The 23331-nt window shown below is 39.9% G+C and overlaps 1 protein-coding gene across 4 annotated transcripts in view; it reads left to right on the top strand.

Moving 5' to 3' along the window:
* The first annotated feature begins 5452 nt into the window (after positions 1-5452).
* Sytl5 (synaptotagmin like 5) overlaps positions 5453-23331 on the top strand; it is a 257975-nt gene continuing 240096 nt past the window's right edge. For all 4 annotated transcript variants that reach the window (XM_058585750.1, XM_058585751.1, XM_058585752.1 and 1 more), the window contains exon 1: positions 5453-5634. The gene's annotated coding sequence lies outside the window, so the exon portion shown is untranslated. The remainder of the gene's footprint in view (positions 5635-23331) is intronic.

A 23331-nucleotide genomic window follows, 5' to 3' on the forward strand; every position in this document is an offset into this window, starting at 1 on the left:
CAGAGAATGTTCTAGGTACTGGGGAGACAGGATTGAATAAAATAGAAATCCATGCTTTCATGGAGTTTATAGAGAACAGAGAAAATGAAGAAAGAACTGAAGTATGAGGAAAAATAAAACAAGAGTGGAGGAGAGGACCTCTGGGAGTCAGGTGGGAGAATCATTATTTCAAATAGGAAATGAAGGAAGACCTCATGGATAAATTACTCTTTTTTAAAAAAATATTTTATTTGTTCTTTTTAGATATACATGACAGTAGAGTGTATTTTGACATATTAAGCATACATTAAGTATAACTTATTCTAATTAGGATCCCATTCTTGTGGTTGTACATGATGTGGAGTTTCACTGGTGGTGTATTCATATATGAACATAGGAAAGTTATATCCAATTCATTCTGTCTTTCCTATTCCCACCTGCCTTCCCTTCATTCCCCTTTGTCTAATCCAATGAACTTCTATTTTTCCTTCTCCCTCCATTGTGTGTTAGTATCCACAAATTATATAGAACATTTGGCCTTTTTTTTGGGGGGGGGGGTTGGCTTATTTCAGTTAGCATGATAGTCTCCATTTCCATCCCGATAAATGACTCTTAAAGAGAAACCAAAGGAGGCAAGAGAGTAAGGCAGGTTGAGGTTGTAGGAGGAGAGTTCTTCTAGGCAGATGGAATTGCAAGTGCACCAGCCTTGTGTGCGAGAACAACTGCAAGAAAGTCAGTATGAACAGGGTAGGGTGAACTAGGGAGACGGTGGAAGAGAACAGATTTAGCAAGATGGCAGGGGCTAGATGATGCAGGACCTATTGACCACTGCAAGAGTGATTTTTTTTCTAAGAGTGAGAAAGAGAGACAATCTTCTTGAACAGATGAATGACATATTTGAAATTACACTTTTAAAGGATCACTCCAGCAATTACTGAAGAACAGATGATATGGGATAAAGGGCAGGAGCAAGGAGACCAGTTGGACTATTTGTTATAATACAGAAATGATTGGTGGCTGGACCAGGGTGACAAGTGTCACAGTGGCTGGATCATTGTGACAAGTGGTCAGGTTCTAGATGTGTTCTGAAGGTACAATGGACAGGACTTGCTAATTGATTTATTGTGGACTGTGATAGAACTAAAAAATGACTTAAGTATTTTTTTTTCTTTTAAGCTTAAGTTTCAATGCGGATGTAGTTGCCATTAAACAAGATGGGGACCACCTCTAAAGGTGCAAATCTGGGGGGGATATCAAAAGTTGGGTTTTGTAGAAGGTAAATTTGAGATTTCTATAACTTATCCAGGTGAGGACATTGAGCAGGTTGCTGGAGTTCAGGGGAACTATACAGACCAGAGAGATGAATTTGGAAATCATTAGCAAATTATTAGAATTTTTTTTTTGGTACCAGAGATTGAACTCAGGGGCACTTGACCACTGAGTCACATCCCCAGCCCTATTTTGAATTTTATTTAGAGACAGGGTCTCACTGAGTTGCTTAGCACCTTGCTTTTGCTGAGGCTGGCTTTGAATTTGTGGTCCTCGTGCTTCAGCCTCCCAAGCCACTAGGTGTGCGCCACCACGCCCAGCTAAATCATTGAGATCTTAAAGCATGAGTCAGGATTAGATCATGAATTATTGGAAATATGTAATGAATAGATAGACCCAATTTCTTTTGCTATGACAAATAGTTTATATGCAGTTGCATGTAGGCGAACAATGTCAAAACAATGCAGCTGTGTCAGAGGAAGGAAAAAGCCTTCAACTTGGTTGCTGCAGTTAGGGGCCCCTTTAGCTTTATTTTAAGAAAATGCAAAGTGAAGTTCTGCACTCAGGGCTTCATCTCAAAGAGGTAACCCTCAGCTTTGCATAGTTCTTGCCTCAGGCAGATTGCCCTTGTTTCTGGGCCCACTTTAATGGCAACTGCACTGTTTTAGAGTTCCACTTCCATCTGCATTGTCTCAGCTCTCTCAAGCCACAATTTCCTCTCTGTTACTTTCTTGCATTTTTAATATCCCTTGAGGCATTCTCTAGACATACCAAGCAGCGTGTCTGAGCTGTTCAAGTCATCACCTGCTAAATTAATTTTTTAATTTTGTTAATGCTCTGCTTATAAAGTTGCATAAATTTTGAGTGTTCTGTCCCGACTCTGTTATTTTTCTATAAGCCTTAGTTTTAGTGTGTGATTTTGCAAAATGAGAGATTTTCCAGGGTTGGGTATATTATTTTATATCAGAATGCTTGTATACATGGAGTTAGCATGCTACTTCTGGCCACATCTTTCCTGGCATTTTCACGTTTAGGAACTATACCTTTTCTATCAGGTACACATGCCCTTCCCTCCTCCCTCAAAAGAAAAAAAAAAAAAGAAGAAAAAGAAAAACCCAGAGGTGTGCACATGACCCAAGCTAGCCAGTCAGAATACACTACTTGCCTGCCATGCTAATTCTTTCACGGATGGACCCATGATCCAATGATCCAGCAGAGCCAATCAAATTATTCCTAGAGCAATCAGGAGGGAGAACTCTGATTCCGGAGTTTTTCTAGACACTATTTTCCTTTAAAATGATGCCATTACAGAATATTACTCAGCCTTAAAAGAGAATAAAATTATGGCATTTGCAGGTAAATGGATGGAGTTGGAGAACATCATGCTAAGCAAAATAAGCCAATCCCAAAAAAACAAAGGCCAAATGTTTTCTCTGAAATGTGTATGCTGATCCATAATGGTGGGGGTGAGGGCAGGAAGGGTGCAAGGGAAGAATGGAGAAACTTTGGATTGAGCAGAGGGGAATATGATGAGGGAAGGGGACACGGGGTGGGGGGAGATGGTAGAATGAGATGGACATCATTATCCTAGTTACATGTATATTTGCACGAGTGGTGTGACTCTAATCATGTACAACCAGAGAAACTGATTGTGCTCCATTTCTGTACAATGAATTGAAATGCATTCTGCTGTCATGTATAATTAGAACATATTTTTAAAATCTTGCCATTACAAAAGAGGCACAAATTAACAATTCAGTAAATTATTCATCTTTCATGCATTTCTTCCATTCTTATTTTCCTGGAAGATTCCCAGTGATTTTTTCCAAGACTTAGTTCAGTTATCATCTTCTGGTGAAATGTGTCATGACCTATCCCTTCAAACACACCTACCACACAAAGAGATGTGAGCTTCTTACTCATTCCCAAAGCACATCTCTTTTATAGCATTTTACACATCTCTTTTATAGCATTCTTGTGTAACTCTGGTTTTTGGCATTCTTGAAAACAGAATTGCCTTATTCATGTCTATAAACCCAGTACATAGTAGATACATAGTAAATGTGAGTTGAATGAATAAAGATATGATTTTGATAGAATATCTGGCTGATTGCCTTGTGGACACATTGTGTCACACACACACACACACACACACACACATACACAAATTCTGAAGGAATATAGGATTTTCAATAGGTAAGAATTTTGATCCAAGCTTAAAACAAACAAACAAAAAGGCACTTTGTGTTAGCTTTCTGTTACTATAACAAATACCTGAGATAAATCAGCTTAAAAAAAGGAAAAAAAGGCTTATTTTGACTCATGGTTTTAGAGGTTTCAGTCCAAAATTGATTGGCCCTATTTCTGCGGGCCTGTGGTGAGGCAGGCACATCATGGCAGAAACACGTGGCAGAGCACAATGCTTAGTTCACGGCCAAGAACTGCAGGAGAAGAAAGAAGAGGCCATGGTTTCACTATCCTATTTGAGATCATGTCCCCAAAGACCTGAAGACCTCCCACTAGCCCCACCTTAAACACTCCATCACCTCCCAATAGTGCCACAGGCTGGGGACTAAGCCTTTGAGACATGGGCCTCTGGCAGACACCCAAGATCCAAGCCAGAGCACATTTCATTGAGATTAAACTTGAAACTAGGGCAGCAAGAGTGAATGCAGAGTAGGGAAGACTTTGGAAAAAGTGAACAAACTAAATTGGAAAAGTAACGCCACCTTATAGAATTATAGAGGTACAGAAACCAAAGAGTGGTATTATTCAGTAACAGGTATAGATAAGGAAGAAAAATAAAGGAAAAGAGAAGGGAAAAGATGGAAAGTATAGAGGTGGAAAGGGGAGGCGGAAGTATGGATAGTAGACCTTTCAGTTTTGAATAAAACTTAATTTTCCACCATGTCAGTCCATATGCTGGGCTATTGGGAAGTGGAAATGAAAAACTCACAGTCCCTATGAGTCTCATTCTGGGGGAGATCTAGGTTTATAATGGTGGTGAGAAAGCAAATGGGATGCCGAGAAGGGGGTGCATGTTGCCAGGGGATAGATTAATTTTCTGAACAGACAAAACCTTCCCATCTTTTTCCCAGAGTTACAGGAAGTATGGCAGCTGAAATGTTGTTCCTAAGTGGACAAAATGCTTCATCTTTTCCCCCATTCTTGTTTCTTTCTCTCCAAACTATAATCTCTCACCCTATCAAAGGGAAAGGAACATGCTTTTGGTTCCAGTTTTGATATGATGCAGGCAGGGCTGCAGAACAAAATGACCTCTGCCAGAAAATGCCAGGTCCCAAGGCAGAATTGCCCAGCCTTGATTGCTACAGGTATTACATCTTCTATAACCCTGACACCATAGGGCCCCTTGGCTGTCTCCATGAAGCATCACCACCCAATCCAGCTTGGGTAGAGCTTTGGCTGTTCTTTCCACTTCAATCAGATTAGAGGGATTCCCTTGGTGCCAAGCTCCCATTATTTGCCCATAGCACTTTTCCAGGACCCAGGGATATCCCAGGTCTCCTTGCCACAAGAAAGAGGATCCTAGGAGGTGCAAGTCGCTTGTGTTTTGGCTCTGGCGGGTAATATGGGTATTCTGGGTGTAGACACCAACCATGGAAAGGTCTGGACATCACCATATCCAGCTGGCAGGTGGAAAGCATGTCAGATAACCAAAGGGACATGAAGGGGAGCAGGTCCCTACAAGGTAGGGCCCTGGAAGAGGGACGATCTGGGGAGAGGAAACATCTACAGAAGAAGATACACCTGGGATCTTGAGGAGCTGGCTGCCCCTGTCTCTGGGCTGGGTGGGTTCCGACACAACCACCAGGGGGACACCGAGGATGGGGTAGGGGGCGAGTGGAAGGTTGTACGGGGCTAGTGGGGCATCCTGGAGCCAGCTTGGCACGACCCAAGGGAGGGGCTTGGCAATGTCGTGTGTAGATGGCATGTGGAAGGTGTGTTGCTTTCAGATGAAGAGCCTGAGGATGGAGGGACCTGGGGTGGCTGGGAGCTGGAGAGACCCAGGACGGAGGCTCTGGTCCTGTGGAAGCGGGAGGTTGTCTTGGAGGGGCTGGCTGTGCCTGGCTCGGCTCTGGCGCCGCCGCCTGGGGGCGTCGGGCAGTGAGCCCTGTGGATCGGGGCGACGGGAGACCGCCTCCCTGCGCTCGTCCCGGTACCTGCTGGGGGCGGGAAGGAGAGGGGCACAGGGCGCCGAGAGGCGGGCGCCGAGCGTGTGAGTCACTTCGCTCTCCTGGGTTAGGAGCGGGACTTCGCCTTCCTCCCGGGGTCTGCATTTCTGCTCCAGCTTTCGCGGCTCCCCGCTGCACCCCGATTCCCCTCCTGAGGCCGGACCAGCCGCCTTTCGGTCTAGGTGAGGGCCAGGTAAGTTTCTCCTCTTTTGATGCCTCCTGTTTGGGTGACTCCGAGGAGGGGGACAGCGCGGAGGAGGGTCTTCCAGCCTGTGTTCTGTGCCTTTGCTTCCTCGGTCTGATTCTCTCCATCGGAGACAGAAAGTTAGATTTTAAAAACGCAACAGAGAATATCAAATTCATGCTCAGACCCCAGACAAACCAAACTCCGGAGCCATATTCTTAATTTCCCGGGTACCTTCAAATGTTCAGATGTGACGTTTATGGGGCTAGGAATGTTTGATTTGTTTTGTGTTTCCCTCCTCCCCCACTTTCTTGATGGGTGATTCTTAAAGGTGGGGACCGGAGAGCTCCAGGGCTGAGCTGGGATCCTTTGCCAGGGCGGTTTCTTCATTCTCGGCGAGGAGGCAGATGTTTTACTGTGGCCCGAGTTGGGATCTTGGAAGAGCCCTCTCCAGCTCAGCACATGCCAGGGCTGGAAGGTAACTGCAGTTGTTGCATACCTATCTCGTCACCATTGATAGAATCTAAATGTTATCAGGGACACTATCCACGTGAATGCCAGGATAATGTTGAAACAATTCATTCAAGGACTCGATTGTATATTTTATTTGTAACATATTACATTTCAGGAAAATGTTAGGAGACTACTGCTGGTCTTATTTATTTATTTTTCTATTTCAGAAATGCTTCAAAACCTATTATTTCCCTTACAAGAAATATCAATGATAACCTATTCTGTGTCTTCTAAGGACTAAACAATGCAAAGCTACATGTTAGTTTTTCCTCTACCAGTATATGTGTGTGTGTGTGTGTGTGTGTGTGTGTGTGTTGCTAACACTAACTGATTTGAGGAAAATCAATGTGGGGAGGAGGTATTTTCTCCTATCCCTGTCCTTAAACAGTAGTGTTTCTTTGACCATTAAATAGTCATTAATTGTTGTGTGTGTGTGTGTGTGTGTGTGTGTGTTGCTTAAAAGTAACAGCAGAGAGAACCTCCTAGAATATGTGAATTTTGGGCTCATGTTGACAACTGATTGCTTTATAATCAATATTGTTTGGTCTGCTGCAATGTTAACAGGTGGTTTTAATTCACAACACAGAATTATTCTGTTCTAGAAAATATCCCTGCTGATATGAGAGGGAAATAGCCCGCCCCCCCCCCTGCTCCACTACCACCAAATAAAACATGTCTTTATCCTGCTTTGTGGGAGAAAGATGGGCAAGGGAATCTTTTCTGGCAGTTGATTAGTCCCTGATCATAAATTGCTCTTTCTGAACTGTCATCTGGTCTGTGATCATAGAAAATACCCTTCCCCGTCCTGGGAAGAAAATTAATGAAACTTTAGACTTTTAGTCAGGTCACAGGGAGAGTTCTTTAGAGTTAACTGGAATCTTTGCTTATCCTCTTGCAATGCCTTCCCCAGGAGACTCTCCTAAATGAGTTACATTTCCCACTTCACTAATGTCACAGCTTCTCTTCTCTGCATACCTATGTCATAGCTCTTACCATCTTGCTTCTCTTTGTTTACACATTAATTTTGCTCAGAATAGCAAAATTTCTTTGGGGGGGGTTAGGTCTTATTCATATTTATATTATTGGAACCTAATGAAGTAGGAGGTCTGTTGAAAAATGAATGAATGAATAAATAAATTTGGCAGTCCAGACCAGGTTTACTATTCCTTGAATACCATCTGGGCAAGATTTCTTTTTCACTTCTAAAAGATAATCCTTTTAATTCAATGGTACTCAAAGTGTGGATCCTCAGACTACAGTGTTCTAAATAAATGAGAGTTTTCCAACATCTGTATATTAATTGTGAAAGTATTGTGACTTTGCTGAAAGTAATAAAACATGAACCAAAAGGGTTTTTAGTAAACAGAGAAGTTGGACAGCAGGTGATCATTATGGTCCCATAGTGTTAGGGTTCTGGGTCAGTGCCTTATCCTCATGGTTTCAAAATGGCTCCAACAGCTCCAGACATTATGTCTTCACCCACATCAAAGACAGGAAACATAAGTAAAAAAACAAAAACAAAAACAAACAAAATCTATTATTAAGTTAAAAAGAAAAAGATAAGAAAGAGAGCGTAGAAAAGCCAGAGTATTTCCCCTCATGCAACTTTTATCAGAGAAGAAATGTTTCCCCAAAGTTCCTTAACAGAGTTTCCCTTTTATCTTATTGACCAGATCTGGGTCACATAGCTGCTCTTAGTGGCAAGGGAGGCTGGGAAAGTAGCAGGCTTTTCAACTTCTACAGTGGAAAAGGTGGTCAGAGAGAGGGAAGTTGGAGATGGCTAGAAAGCTAACCAAAAAGACTGTCTTGAAAATAGGTTCTATTTGAATCTGTGATTGTATCAATGATTAGACCACAAAAAAATATTGAATATTAATCAAGGTAGCAAAAGCACATCCAGATTTTCCACTAAAGTGTATAGTATTTTAAGGTCAGATCATCACTTTTGTGGAGTGTGTGCTATGGTTTGGACAGAGTTTAAATATGTCCCCTAAGGCTTCATGTGTTGAAATTTAATTATCACTGTGTGATGTTAAGAGGGTAAAAACTTAATCTGACTATGGTGTTTAGGGGTGGGCCCTTTGGAAAGTGGTTAGGATTAGATAGTCATTGGGATAGAGCCCCCATGATTAACTCCAGGTGGCTTTATAAGATGACAGATACCACAGCACACATATGTGCGTGCACTCCTTGCCTGTCTCTTGCCACCTTAGGATGCTGCCAATAAAAAGGTCATTACCAAATGCTTGCCCTTAAACCTCCAGAACTGTAAGTTAAATTTCCTTATAAGATTACAAATTTCCTTATAAAATTATTTTCCTTGTAAAATTACCCAGCCTCAGGTATTTCATTATGGTAATGCAAAACAAATTAATATTGTGTGTTAACTTTTAGAAACTACACACACACATACACACACACACACACATTCTCATACAGTTTCCATTTTGTTAAGTATTAGTCAGAACTTGGAACAGATTAAGCATTTAGTAAATTGTTGTTTTGTGAGTGGACTATTGAGTTTGGGAGCTCAAAACTTCACAGGGGCATGGAAAAGGTGGCAAGGGATTAACAATAAATAAATGGTTCAGCACCTATGTCCTGGCATGCTGGTTTATAGAATTTAAGAGTCATTAATTTGGATCCTAAGAACCTTGAGAGCAACTTAATGGGTGTGTGTGTGGGGGGGGGGGTGGCAAGAAGAACCTAAAGGGAAATAATGGGTACTGACAATGTAGGTCAATAGATTTTCTTTGGGGGCATTCTCTATACCTGTACTATGGAAGATGTATCACCAAAAAAATAAAGGTTCAAGGTGATCCCTAGCACAACACAACAAAACAAAAACCCCAAACAAATGAGAAAGTTGATATATGAAAAAAGTATATGTAATTGCCAGCTTTGATTCTTAACTTTCTCTTTGCAAGTAGAAGTCCTCAAATATTTATAGGAAGAGCCAGGTTTGGGAACATAATGGTGGGAGATCAGATAAGCAAATGTCAAGAGATTGAAATTTAACAGTTGCAGGGTCCTATGTCTTAGATTTCTTACCAGTCAAGAGATTGGTAGAGATTATCAGTGGTTTTCAAACTTTGTTACACATTAAAGATCACTTGGAAGGCTTTTAAAAATCCAGATTTATGGGTCGATTCTCATACCACTTAAATTGGAACCTCTGGGAATAAGACTCAGGTATCAATATTTTAAAAACCCCCTAGATGATTCCAGTATGCCCTTGAGTTTGGAAACTATTAATTGGCCAAGATTGCCATACAAAGTGCCATAGATTAGATGACTTAAAGAACAGAAATTTATTTCCTTAGAGTTGAGAAGATTGGAAGCCCATGGTCAAGGTGTCATCAGGGTTGGTTTCTTCTGAGGTCCTTCTCCTTGGCTTGTATGTGGCCACGTTCTGTTTGTGTCCTCACAAGATCCTTCCTCTGTACATGTCTGTGTTCTGACCTCCTTTTCTTATAATGACACTTGTTATATTGGATTAGGGCCCACCCTAATGATTTTATTTTCACTTAGTCACCTCTTTAAATGTCCTGTCTTCAAATACAGTCACATTCTGGGGTCCTGGGGGTTTGGGATTCAACATATAAATCCGGGGGACACAATTCAGCACATAACAGGAACTATTGGTTAAGTATGGCACTCCTCTATCTTTATTGTGCATACAGGTCACCTGGAATTCTTGTTCAAATTCAGATTCTTATTTAGTAATTCAAGGTGAGAATCTGCAGTTTTAACAAGTTTCCAGTGCTGCTAATGCATTCACAGATTGCACTTTAGGTAACCTAGTCTAGTGGTTCTCAAACTTTGACAGGCATTGAAATCACCATGGAGAAATTGCTAGAAGCAGTTTGCTGGCGTCTGGTCTCAGAATTTCTGATCCTATAGGTTTGGGGTAGAGTCCAAGAATTTCTTTCTTCCTTCCTTCCCCCTTTTTTTTTTTTGGTGTGTGTGTGTGTGTGTGTGTACCGCAGACTGAACTCAGGCACTTGACCCCTAAGCCATATCCCCAGCCCTATTTTGTATTTTATCTACAGAGTCTCACTGAGTTGCTTTTGCTGAGGCTGGCTTTGAACTCGCAATCTTCCTGCCTCAGCCTCCGGAGCCACTGGGATTATAAGCATGCATCCTGGTGCCCGGCAAGAATTTGCATTTCTAACAAGTTTCCAGGTGATATTGTTGTTGATAGAGTAGGGATGACAGTTTGCAAGTCACATATCTCTGACATTTTGACACTTTGTGGTATTGGACAAGTCAAGGTCATTACACATATCATTGTATGTTTGCTATCCTAATTGCTGATGGTATCACATTTTTCTTTTGCCAAGCTCAATTACTTTTTCTGCCCATAGGACAGAGGATGAGGAAATGGGAGAAAAATGCAGTATTGGGATTTCTTTTAATCTCTTACACAAATATAGATGGATGAATACAGAGGCTACATACCACCCCATTTGTCTCTATTCATGTTTATTCTTCAATCACAGAGCTAATCTGCAGCTTGCTCTTCTCCTAGCTCAAAGATGATTTTATGAAACTGGTTGAAAGCTTCCCATATCTGATTTTTAAAAAGGATTAACTACTCTGGATATTGTATATCACAAGGGGCACTGGAAATTTCTCAGAGCATGCTGATTTTAAATTATTTCTCATTTAATCACATTGTTATTTCCACAGGAGACCCATAATGAACTACATCAGATGGTATCCCCTCTCCCAAACAACTGGAGATGAGGAAAACATGTTGCTTGCTCTTTGAGTGTTAAACTAGTAAAATTCACATCTGTGGATGTTATTAGCCACCATATATATACATATATATGTATATATATACACATACATATATATGTATGTTTATGCATATATACACATATATAGCATTTATGTATATATTCACACATGCACATATGTAGATATGTTACATTTTTCTACTTACTCAACTTAAAGCATTTTAAGTTTTTTTTTTTTTTTAGGGGGGGGTGGTGGTGGTGAGTACCAGGGATTGAATTCAGGGACACTCAACTGAGCCACATCCCCAGCCCTATTTTATATTTTATTTAGAGACAGGGTCTCACTGAGTTGTTTAGTGCCTCGCTTTTGCTAAGGCTGGTTTTGAACTTGTGATCCTCCTGCCTCTACCTCTGCTGGGATTATAGGTATGCACCACCGCACCCAGCTTTTTATGTTATTTTTAATCATTATTAATATTCTGTTATATCTATGAGATATTTTATCTTTATATTTTATATATTATATATTTTATGATATATCTCTAGAATATTTCCATTTTAAACATAAAATATATTGAATTCATAATCCAATAAATATTTCAAGCAAAGATATAATCAGGTCTCTTGATACCCCATTTACTCTGGTACTGGATTAAAGAATGAATCTTGCTAAAGTACTTCCCTTACTTACAACTTTTCGTGAAGTTATGCCACAGGGCCTCTGTGCAGAATAGATTTAGTGATGCCATGGAGTTTTGAGTTGATCCTAGAGGCTTTTCCACAATCTGGGTGGGTTTTGCCAGCAATTGATAGTGCACCTTATAGCCCTGGCCAGGGGAAGAGGTAACCTGTCATATTTTTCTCCTGAGCATCTGACCCACCAGACAAGCGCGGTTGTAAAGACTATCACAGGTTATCACAGCCCGATGCCATTGAACATTTGAATTGTGTAACAAAATCTGTTTCTTCTGATTTCATGCTCAGTAATCAACCTTATGATGCCACATGTTCATTGCCTTCAGGGAGAGGATAACCTGGTCAGGGTGTCTGGTCTGCCCGACAGTTATATTTTTCATTGTAAATTACTAAACCACCATTCTGGCTTGAAACACTTAGGCGTGTTGTGGGTGTGAGTCAGCACCCAGCACCCTGAAGCCTGATAAATTCAGGGATGCTGATAAGATCAGTTAATCTGAGCTTTGGCTTGATGCCAGATCCTGATGCTGATGACTCACTAACGTGGATTCAAACCAGCTAGCATTTATTAAGCATTTTCTGCATACCAGGAATGTTGCAATTTTATTTGTATCAACTCATTTAGTTATATTAGCTTTGTGAATTAATGTTATTTTCATTTTACAAGTCAGAAAACTGATAAGTAGGTTAAAAACTTGCTCCAACTCAGATGGCTACTATGATAGAGACTTTCAGTTGCCATCCAGTATCCATTCTCACTTTCTGCCTTAGGGACAGTTTATTCCTGGTAGTGGTGCATTTGTCAAATAGTCTATGTTATGCACCATCTCTTGCACCCAGGTGTGAACCTCGGACAGAGTCTTGCCAGAGTGAGATAAATGTGTTGGATTGGTGCTTCTAGGAAGGTTGATTAAAGGGAGTTGACTTGGTTGGGAGGAAGTCCTTTTGATCCTCTCTGCTTCTTTGTTTTGCTAGTCTGCAATGCATGCATGATACCTGCAGCCATCTTGGACCATGGGATGACCTACTGGATGTAAGGTAGCATTGAAAATGTTGGAACAGTAAGGTAGAAGAAGAAATCTGGGCCTTGGGGGCACTTCGGAGCTACTGTGTCAGCTCTAATCTAGAACTCTTTGTCCACTACAGGATTAATTGTGATTCTGTTAGCAGAGAGGGAATGTAGGGATAGTTATTGGGTAGGCAATGGACAGTGTTTCCACACTATGTTCCCAAACCCAAATATTTCAACTGTGATAGATACACATGTTTAAGTTCCATCTCTGACATTTATTATGTCTACTGGACACCATGTGTGCCTTACTGCACATTCTTATAATTCACCGTTTAGTCAAGCCATTGGTCCAGTAACCAGTTTCATGTTTGTGTAACCCAAGAGCACCTTGCCTGAGCCTCACAGTGAATATCTCACTTTTCCACCCAAGGACTTCTTTGACATTTCAACATGGAGGCCTGTTGGAAGACTACAATGCTCACACATGTGCATTATGAAATTTGAGGAAGTTAAAGGCCCAGGAGCCAGTGCTTTGCTAATATGGGATGGGAGCTGGAAATAGATTTTTCCTTTCTTCCATATTCGGCCAGATAATTCTTAACTGCATTTTGTAAATTACTAGGCCACCACTCTGGCTTGAAACACTTAGGCGTGTTGTGGGTGTGAGTCAGCACCCAGCACCCTGAAGCCTGATAAATTCAGGGATGCTGATAAAATCAGTTAATCTGAGCTTTGGCTTGTTTCTATGAGATTCTCAGAGGGTGTAGGCAAGATTAAGTCCTAGTTTTCTACAGTTGGAGCAAACTAAAAAATATACTCCTATATTGATTTTTCTCTTCCTCTTCCCTTTTCCCAATTTCCTACTCCTATTCCCTGGAATCACTTCCTGACTTGCAAACCTTTGTCTCAGGCTCTGTATTCCAGGAGAACCCTGGTTAAGACTGTGTAATCTTGGGAGCTGGGGATATAGCTCAACTGATAGAGTGCTTGCCTTGCATGCACAAGGCCCTGGGTTCAATTCCCAGCACCCCCCCCACACACACACACAAAAGGCTGTGTACCCTTGAATTAAACTCTACTGGTAAAACTTTGGCACTTGCTTATACTTTTGTGTCCCTTATATGATGACACAGCATATTACCTTTGGTGTACAAAGATGACAATACAGCTAGGTGCAGTGGTGCATGCTTGTAATCCCAGCAACTCAGGAGGCTGAGACAGGAGGATCACGAGTTCAAAGCCAGCCTCAGCAACTTAGCAAGACCCTGTCTCAAAAATAAAAGTAAAAAAAAAATTAAAAAAGGGCTTGGGATGTGGCTGAGTGGTAAAGGGCCCTTGGGTTCAGTTCCTGGTACAAAAAAAATATGACTATCCATTATGAAATAGGATAATATCAAGTATCGATATGGATGTGGATCAACAGAAACTCTTATACTGTGTCAATGGGAGCGCAAATTGGTATCATTTTTATATAGCTCAAAACCAAACAATACTAAACAATACAGCATTGGGAATCATGTATATTTGATAAGGCAAACCAAAAATTTAAGTTAGTGCTGGGGAGATGGGTGGGATAAGGTACAGAAGATGCACTGGTGTTAGCAATGTTTCTAGGTCTTTGAATTGGGTAACGGGTTCATAAAGTCTCTATTATTATCCTTTATGACTTATTAAATATGATAGAATTCTTTTGTGCCTCTCAGATATTATATAATTTTAAAAAAATGAAACTCCCACCGACAAAGATGCTGGACTAACAAAGGGAGGCCTCTGTGAAAGCCTCCTCTGGCCCTCACTCTGACTCTAATGGCTTTCAGAGTCCGTATCCTCCATCATGTAATGCATTTGGCTGCTTTGTGTTACCAAGTCCATTGTAATCAACCAGAAAAGCAGGATAAATGATTCAGTTTTCCTTATTGCCCTTAAGGGTCACGTCCTCTAGTACAAGTTGAAAAGAGCAGTTTTGTGTCCTCTCTACTGCTGTGTCTACCTGCCTGTGGTTCCCATGTGTCCTGAAACTGCCCAGTGCTCTCTGCTTGCTCTGCATAATCCACCGCTGTTTCACAGCTGGTCTCAGCCCAGCACTCATGGTTGCATACCACCTCATTTTTATGGCACACATGCGCAGATGTGTGTTGGGAGGTGGTATAAGGGTAATGAGTATGAGGTCATGACATGACCTTTTTCTTTATTGTTTCCAAACCCCACTCCTTGCTTTCCTTACCAATGCTACCACACAAGTCAATAAAGTTGTGTCAGATTTTAAACTTCAGGCCAGAGTTTATAAATTTTAAAACACTTTTGTGCCCTGGAAATATCAATGAAACCTATGGCTTCCTTATCAGAATGGTGGTTTAAATGCATAAACATCAAACACTAAATTACAAAGGAAACAAATTGTATTGAAATACAGTTATAAGTACTGTGGCTCATGCCTATAATCCCGGAGACTCAGGAGACTGAGACTGGAGGATTATAATTCAAGGCCAACTTCAGTAATTTAGCGAGATCCTGCCTTAAAATATAAAAATAAATAGGGAATATAACTCAGTGGTAAAGCACTCCTGGGTTTACCCCAGTCCCCCCACCAATACAGTTATCAGAATCTTAAAAAAATCAAATCAAATCTTAGTTATAGTAATATATATACTTCTTTATTGACTTATTAAACAACAGGATCTAATGACCACCCCAAATTTAAATTTGAAATGAACATAAAGGATATTTTGTGACATCTACATTAACTATATTGTGATATAAAAATATCTTGTGATTTCTATTGGTGATAATCATAGGTGCTACTAATACTATTGTTATTTGTCATCTACATTTTATGATTGAAGGAAAGAGATTAGTGAAATAAGGATGTAATTTTTTTTCATTCAAGTTCATGGACCTTTTTTTTTAAAAATTTGTGGGGGTTTTTTAAAATATTTTTTTAACTTATAGATGAACACACAGTGTCTTTATTTATTTATATGTGGTGCTGAGGATCAAACGCAGTGCCTCACACATGTAAGGCAAATACTTTACTACTGAGCTACAGCTCCAGCCCCAAGTTCATGGACTTTCTAAATTCTATCCATATATCCTTGGGGGTCCACAGATTCCTGGTTGAGAACTTTGCTCTAAGGAAGGCAAAGGAAATTACAACAGATGAGAGAAATAATTTTACAATGAATACCAAATATAATCTAATCCACATGCCACAAAAAAGGTACTTCACTCCATTGCTTCGTGCAAGGTGGAGGAGGCGTGGGTTTTTTCTAGTTCCTGTTCTTACCTCATGGGTCCTCTCTTTGAGAGAATCTTACCCTTCATCTATCCACAAGTACTTTTCTGTGCTTCCATTAGAAAATCCTGCATTCCTTCTCACAAGAGTTAGTCTTACCCTTGGATTCATTAGACTCCCTACTCCATCATATTTTCCCATCAAGATCTGTTGTAGAATAGTTCTCCAGCAGCTTCCATAGAAGAGCATAGGCTGGGCTTTGGCTCCCTGAATCTTTTCTCCTTCTGAGGCCTTTACATTTGGGTGAGTTGTAGTGAGCAGAACCCAGGCACCCCTGTAAGTCTCCACTAAAAACACTGATTCTCAGAGATAGCACAATTTTAAAATGTAAGGAAAAAGAAGTATTTTCGTGACTGCCCCATAAATTAAAACACTGGTCAAGCACACAATAAAGCTAGTACTGTACGGTTGTCATGCAGTTCAGGTATACTTTATTTATTCCACACCCCTTTTCAAAAGGGCTCATTACTGAGCTCCAGATCTTATAATGGCCATTCGCTGAGCTACACAAACACTTGGCTCCTATTTGAAATTTTTACTTGTACAAGCCTGATTTGGTGTTTAGATAGTGTCATTCGTATCTTCCACAATATCTACTGATTGATTATTTGATTGATAGATTATTTTAGTTATTTTTCCAGAATTAGCAGTGGACAGCTAATATACTTTATTTTTGGAACAGTTTTGGTTTACAGAAGAAACTGTGAATATAGTACAAAGTTACATGCACTTATATCCATTTTACTCTGTTATTAACATCTTACATAAGTACAGCACATTTTTTAATGTTAACGATGCAATATTGATACATCATCATTAACTAATGTCCATGCCATTCAGATTTCCTTATTTTTTAACCTAATGGCCTTTTACCATTCCAGGATCCCATGCAAAATACCATGAGACATTTAGTTTTTGTGTCTCTTTAGGTTCCTCTTGGCTGTGATAGTTTCTTGGATTTTTCTTGTTTATTGATGATCTTGACAATTTTGAGGAGTACTGGTCAGATATTTTGTAGATTGTCCCTCAATTGGGACTTCCCTAATGTTTTTCATATTAGACTGGGGCTATGTGTTTTGTGGAGGAAGATCACAGAGGTAAAGTACCATGTCACCACATCATATCCAGGGTGCCTACTGTCAACATTATCAACCACTGTTAATATTTATCTGGATCACCTGGCTTAGGTAGTGTTTGTCAGGTTTCTCTACTGTAAAGATTCTCTCCCTTTCCCTCCTGCTTACCAAGTCACCGGGCATAGCTCTTACTTAATGAATGAGGACTTGTTATACTTCCTGAGGGTGAAGTGTTTACATAAAGTATTTGGAAGGTTTCCACACTGGTGGTTTGTTTATTCTCTCTTATTTATTTATTTACTCATCTATTCAATCACTTATTTACATCAGTATGGCTTGATGGTAATGAATTTTTAATTAAATAATCCAGTCCTATTTGTGCCCAGTGGTATAAATTTCTATGACTAACTGTGACTAGCCCTATGGTTCCTAAGCACTGAAAAGAGCAAAATGAATAGGTACACATGGAAATTCGTTCATTATTGATCTATTTGTTTATTTGACTTTCCAATTTTTTGTCTAATAGTTCAAATAAACAAAAGAATAATTCAGTAACATGGTACAAAATTCAACCATTAAAGAGCACACAATGAAAATTAGGACTACTGTCCATTTTGTGTCTTTGTGTCTCTCTTCAAAAGCAACTATTATGAATATTTTTCCAGAAATTTTTAATGCACATATTAGCATATATCTATCAATCTACTTCTTTAAACTCTAAAGATAAGGTTCAGGAAGGGATCACAGGGCAATGAAGGGAAAATAGGAAAGAGGAGGACTAGAACTAACCAAAGAATCATAGACTTCTTCATCAGTATATTTGCTTGGGAAACAGTTCAATTTTCCCAGAATTTTTTGATTAAATTTTTCCACATCTGTGGGTTTTAGCCTTTGCTTATCAAACAATGTGAGGACATTAGTTGAGTTTCTAAGTTGAAAATAACCAAATCTCTGCCTCGTTTAAGGAGAGGGTTTATTAAAAGGTATTAGATAGTTATGATGCTTAATTTTCCCCACTCCAACCATGCCTTTTGGACATATGAGTTTGTAGTTTTGAGGATGACTATGTGATTTGCAATGAGCTGTTAGCCAACAGATATGATGCATGTAGAAGTATGAAAAAGTATTTATATTTGTAAATTTCTGTTTCTGTTCTTGCTTCTCCATCATCTCTAAGAGAACATGCCAAGGCTAGCCTGCTGGAAGATGAGAGATGTGTGCAGAGCAAAGTCATGATAATTGTCACAGCTGAAGCTATCCTAGATTGGCTGACAGCCACTTGACCCCTAGATATGGAGGTGAGCTGAGATACAAGAGCAAGCCTGGCCCAGGCTATCTGAGCCCTACAAATACAGAAACTAATTTTTGTATGTCACTGAAATGTGAGGATTGTTATGCTTTGTTATTGTGGCAATGAATAACTCATACTGATAATTTATAGGATCCCTGAGAGGATCAAGAACCTCATTTGGGGGCAAGTCAGCCAGTAGTACTGCCAATTATGCCATAAGATATTTCTAGCAGAAACTTAACTTTTGCTGCCTTGTAGTGCTTAGCACCTCTGATGCTAGAATCTAGGTATCAGAATCAACATACTGCTTGCAAGAATCAATGATTTTCCTCATGAAGTTAACTTTCTCTTTCCATTTATTCTGTGGATGATTCTGACTCATGTAATCTAAATCACACCTGGAACTCTAGCTGCAAGGGAGTCTGGAAAACATGTTTGTGGTTTTTTTTCTGTGTGTGTGTGTGTGTGTGTGTGTGTGTTTGTGGTGTCAGTGGTTGGTTTTTTAGCTTTCTGGTCTCTGCAGGACAAGAAACCCTGATAGAAGGGGTCTGGAGAAAGTGTGAGTGAGTTGCTCTCCACTATCTGCCACAGAGGCCTAGAGAAAAGACCTTAACTTTCTGATCCCCTGTGGGCCTGCCATCTTTGCATGGAGACAAGACAAGGTGTTGACACTCTCACAACTTGGAATCCCAGGGGAGAAACCCTGGACTTTAATCCCTGATTCCATACTTGCCTTGATAGTCTTAGTTTCAGAAAAACAGTTTGGTTCTGATCTTGTTGACTAAGGGTACTCCCTGACTTTTCCTTTGTTGGCATCTGGCAAAATGAGTAGCATGTGAATAATTCCAAGTGAAACAACACTTGAATTGTATTGGCCACTGTTATAAAGTGGCTTGACCTCATTTCATTTTCTATGTATATGAGAGAAAAGTTCCCAGAAAAGGCACTAAGAGAAGTATTCACATGCTATTCTGAAGCGAGGATATGAGGACGAAAGAAATTCTTATTTCTGTCCATGTCTTATATTCATATACCAACTCCTTTGACCTAAAGTAACTAAATACCTAACAGGTGATATTATTGGGCTGATCAGTTGTAAGCTTACCCTGGCTTTCCAATCTCAGTCCTACCACAAGCTAGAATGGTCTTCTTCACTGTCTGGAACACATAACAGTAACTGATTGATAGGAGACATTTCCACCAAATGAGAAGGTTTTGGGTGTAGGTGTATTTATTTGTAAAGTGCCAGTTGTGAGATTGGCCACATGGAACTTTTATTTGTTGTCTATTCTTTCTCTGTAGATCTTATTCCATCTAAATATTTGCTGACACATTCTAGTGATCTTTTTGTGTTTCAATTTAATAAGCAAAAACATCCTACTGCTAACACTAAAAAAAGAAAATAAAAAGATTGTATTTCTGCAGTATTTTAAAAAGTGATTTTTAGTACATTTTGGTGAAAAATTCTGTATTCGGCAGTGTAGCCAATATCTGGACCCTTGACTGCTTACCAGTAAAAGTAGAAGTAAACCCATTGGAGTATGCATATATTTCAGAAGAGCATACAGTCTATGAACATTCTCAACAGTGACAATGTGACCAGAACATTACTTGGAGGATCAAAATATATTCTGATGTTGCCAACATGCTACTTGGCCCTTATGGCTTTGTGCATTCAATCATTGGGTTTAATATCCCTTGTGTATTGATGAAAAATGCAAATAGGAATAATAGTCTTTTCAGCTAACTAGGAGTTTGTGGTAGCCATTCATTCTTATTGTTATTTTCTGAAAGAGCTTTCCTTGTATGTTACCAGAAATATTTGTGACAAGTTCTGAAACATCTGCTCAATAAAGATGTCAAACTGGAACCAAGACTTTGGCCATGGGAGAGCTATCTCTACCTATACCTCTCACTGTATTTCTTGCCACTGCCCTCCAGAGACTCTTCTCCTGCAGACAACTGGTAGACTTATTGGCCTCTGATGATACCATGTGCATTTACACCTTTGCTTCCTACTTTTCCCTGCCTAGAGGATCTCCTTGGCTCTCTCTGGGCATTTATGATCTACCATACAAGGTCTAGACCAAGGGAAAGCCTAGCTCTAAAATCCAGAATTTGCCTAGTTTGCTCAGCCTTTTCCTATTGCTTCCTTCTCTGCACTTGTAATGTGTGTTTACTCTTGGCATCTAGGTAGCCCATCTATGGCCCCAAGATGTCTACTCACAGCTAGTAAACTGTTAGTTTCTGGGTGATACAAATATACTGACTTGTGAGTCTCTATATCCCCAGCCCCTATAGCAGTGCCATATGGATCCAATCTGTCTCCAGTTAATGGGATAGGATGCCTGAAACTTATACCATAAAGAGACAGAGTTGAGGCAGCAATAATCCTTGCATTTCCATGGAACTTCCTGCCCAAGTGGTCCTAACTTCTGACTTTACTCTTACTTTTAAAAGGACAACATAATCCCTTTGTTACAAAGGGTCACACGATTTCTTTACTGTTTCTCTCCACTTATAGAAAGGAAAGTTTTCTGCATTGGTCTTTTTTCTCAAATTCCTCCTTGAATTTTATGTGCATGGGGTGCTAAGGCATTGCGGCGTTTGACTTGTGAACTTGACTGATTCTCTCATTTAATCTTGACAACAATGTTAAGAGTTAGGTGCCATTTTTATTCCTTTTTAGAGATAAGGCTGCTGAGGCATGGGAAAATCAAGTAACCTAATGTCACAAACTATTAAGTGGGGAAACCAGGATCCACATCAACACATCTGGCTCCCAGATCTATGATGTGAATCTCTACTACACTATACCACCTTTCCAGAGACCCAGGTGTTATCTATTAGATAATCCTGAAAACATGAGAGTTTCCTGGATCAGAAAGTAAGCAAATGAAGAAATACCAATCCTGGAAACTCTTCCATTATTCTCACTGTGCTACCTACCCAAAATTCTAGAACATCCTCTTGGCAGAAAAATCAAATTGGTGGGAATCAGGTATGATACTTCCCCAAGGCCAAAAAATACAGAATTTCAGAACCATCAATGTCATTGAGATTAGATTTGGTCTACAAGCAAATGGAGAGCCAGAATGTGAATCCATACCAAGTATAGTGTAGGGGTTGGAATTCTGCTTTCACCACTAATTGGTTATAACATGGGTATCACTTGACCTATCTTACCAGACACAGTAAATAATAAGTGTTAGCCCTTACTTCTCTACTACAGTGTTTTCCTAGCATCTATCCTTCCTTATGACAAAGCATGGTGTGATTAGCTTTTACATCTACTAGGAAGTTGCCTGCCTCTACTTCATTGGATTAAATAAACATGTCAGTAAACATGAGAGAGGATAGTGAGAGTGAAATAATGGGTACCCAAAACATCTAGGTGGACAGGGTGACTTTGTTTTCTTTGTTAATGGAAGAGTGAGTTGGAAGAAGAGGAGTGAGTCACTCTGGCAATGAAACGCTACCAATTTAGGATTTAATTTATAATTTTATGACTGTTGCTTATTTCCTGTTATTCATTCCTTATTCATTGGAGGAACAACAGTCCCATTTTGGCTTTTTTAGTTTCAGAGCTGAGACATCCACTTGGAAACACATTAGCCAATCCCCTACCCACCATCACAACCTCATCCTCATCTCAGAAACCAAGAATCAAATTTCCAAAGTTGTTCAGAAGTTTTGGATGTATAAAAACACATGTTGGAGGCTGGGGTTGTGGCTCAGTGGTAGAGCACTTGCCTAGCACGTGTGAGGCACTGGGTTCGATCCTTAGCACCACATAAAAATAAATAAATAAATAAAATAAAATAAAGGTTTTGTGTTCATCTACAACTAAAAAATTTTTTTAAATTTTAAAAACCCGCATGTTGGCGTGTGTTTTCTCTTTTGGAAGCACTTCCTATGAGAGTTCAGCATGGGGTTATTATAGAGGTGATGAGCATCAAGGTATCTGCGGCTATATCACTCCCTCTCTCTTAAAATGATGTCAGATAGATAACCTCTAGGATGAAGATTCTCAAATTTTCTAGAGTTATGACATTAAAGTATTGAAGAAAAAAATTTCATATGGAAATAAAATGGATATTTTAGGACTTATAATTAATGATCCATTTTATTATTTTAATTTTTGTTTGTTTTTTGGTACTGGGGATTGAAACCAGGGGTGCTTTACTGCTGAGCTACATCCCAAGTCCTATTATTATTATTATTATTTTAAATTTTGAGACATGATCTTGCTAAATTGCTCAGGCTGGCCTTGAACTTGAGATCCTGTCTTCTCAACCTCCTGAGTTGCTAGGATTATAGGTGTATACCACCACTCCCAGCCCTGATGATCCATTTTAAAAGGGAGAGTTTAAAATAATAAAACAAGCAAATGTTAATCTATAGGAAATGTGGATTTACTTTATGGATTATTGTCTTTTCATTTTGTGTTGTGACCTGGGACTACTGAAGGAAATTTTTCTTTTTTGGTGCTAGGAGTTGAACCCAGGGCTTTGTGCATGCTAGGCAAGCACTCTACCAACTGAACTGTATCCCCAGCCCACGGAATTTTTCATACATACACATTTGTTCTTACATGTGCCTCCTGGCAGTGCCCTTTATTACCCCTGGAAACAAAGGCACTTCTATAGTGTAATTTACGCTTCTGTAGTGTAAATACGTCAAGTTCTTTAGCTCTCAGAGATGGATGGAAAGGCTGTATTCCCTCTGCCTTTAATAAGTCAGGAACATGTTTATTTGGGAGTGCTGGGAATCCATTTCTTCCTCTCTTATGCCTGAGGAGCCCTGGCTGCTTTTCCATGTGTCATATATTTATCATGACTGTCTCATGTCTCCTCACTTAGCTGATCACACACATAACAGATTTTCTTTGTCACCTCTGCTTCCTAGTAACTAACCTACTACTGCCTCTCTCTAATCCATTTCATCCTCAAACTGTGGACAAGGACTTCTTTCTCAAAACCCACATAACAGCCAGGTGCAGTGCCACACATCTGTAATCCCAGTGGCTCAGGAGGCCGAGCAGGAAGATCACAGGTTCAAGCAATTTAGTGAGGCCCTCA

This window comes from Marmota monax, unplaced genomic scaffold, assembly GCF_021218885.2.
Source record: "Marmota monax isolate L192 unplaced genomic scaffold, Marmota_monax_Labrador192_F-V1.1 WCK01_AAM20220418_F8-fsc00158, whole genome shotgun sequence".
Taxonomy (NCBI): domain Eukaryota; kingdom Metazoa; phylum Chordata; class Mammalia; order Rodentia; family Sciuridae; genus Marmota; species Marmota monax.